The 1,216-nt window shown below is 44.4% G+C and overlaps 1 long non-coding RNA gene across 1 annotated transcript; it reads left to right on the top strand.

Annotated features, from left to right (window-relative positions):
• Positions 1-333: 333 nt before the first annotated feature.
• LOC135221207 (uncharacterized) lies at positions 334-668 on the top strand. The gene is made up of 2 exons (XR_010315894.1): positions 334-389; positions 520-668. It is a non-coding gene; the product is annotated as an uncharacterized LOC135221207 (long non-coding RNA).
• The last annotated feature ends 548 nt before the right edge of the window (positions 669-1,216 follow it).

Below are 1,216 nucleotides of genomic sequence, written 5' to 3'. Positions count from 1 at the left end.
GTTTTTTGATTAATAATGTATTGTTCGTGCATTCTCTGTAACCTGTGGAATGTGGAGGACAGTGCAGAGTAACGACCTGAGGGTAGCTGATTAATGAGTTTCTAGGGATGGCGGGTGAGATAAAAGTGCTTAGTTCGTCGAGTCAATGTACGACAGTTTATGAACTCTTCCTTCAAAGTGCCTTTGTGAAACTAGATGCAGCTAGAACCGCGAGGCGCTAGCGAACTGTGGTGTTCGTGTGCGGTGTGCGCCTCTTTCTGTTAAAAGCGTTTCATACCCCCAAGCCTATGAGAGGGATTTTGACAGAGGGCTTCGAGTCATAGGCAAAGATGCGTGGCATTCGCCGGGGGAGTTTTTTGACATAGTGTTTAGTGTCCGGTTGGGAATGGGTAAAGTGTTACCTTTTTTACTTTAGCCAAAGGGTGGCTTGTTTGATATCTTGTAAGATGTTCCATTTTATTAACTTTGTCTTTAAACTTGTGTGTGTACTTACCAGAATGTGTTCTGTATCTTTGGCAGATGGTTCTGGATTTCTGTGGGACAGAGTTCCCAGGGAAAGGTGTGACCTTTTGGGTGACTTGACAATGAGTAGTTTTAAGTTAGTCTGTGAGACTGGATTACTTAGTTAACCGACTTAGTTGTTACTGTAAATAAACGTTATGTTATGATGCAACTCTCTCATTTTCATTACCTGTTAGAATGGAGAGAAAGAGGTGGAGAGAGAGAGAGAGAGAGAGAGAGAGAGATGTGGGGTGATTGCCGAGAGAGAGAGAGAGAGAGAGAGAGCCTGTGTGTATAACGGAGTTATGGGGTCTGCCTTCCGTTTCGTGTCCACGCTGCCGTATAAAAACATGAGGGTTTCCCCATGTAATAGTGGTGGCATGGAGGGATAATTCCCCCATATAATAGTGGTGTCAGCGGTTAAAAAGGGGATATAGAAAGTCTTCTTTCTTTTTCTATGCCTAGGAACGCCAATGTAGAGATGGTTGGCCAGTTAGGAAATAAAAGGGGTAGAGAAAATGTCCGTCCGTGAGATGGGGGGATGAGGAAAGATTTTCTATTAGGGTCATCAAATTTGCCCGTACCGAGCTTCTTCAGGGTGGGAGTCGTGAGACAAGCAACTCAGTCTAGTTCATGGGAGTGTTGCTAGGAGTCATCTCACCAGTCGCGTTTGTATTGTGCCGACGAGATTTACGCGTTTTTACGAAGAATTTCG

Source organism: Macrobrachium nipponense, chromosome 20 (genome assembly GCF_015104395.2).
Source record: "Macrobrachium nipponense isolate FS-2020 chromosome 20, ASM1510439v2, whole genome shotgun sequence".
Taxonomy (NCBI): Eukaryota; Metazoa; Arthropoda; class Malacostraca; order Decapoda; family Palaemonidae; genus Macrobrachium; species Macrobrachium nipponense.
The sequence above is the reverse complement of the archived record's forward strand: the minus strand, read 5'-3'. Positions and strand labels throughout refer to the sequence as shown.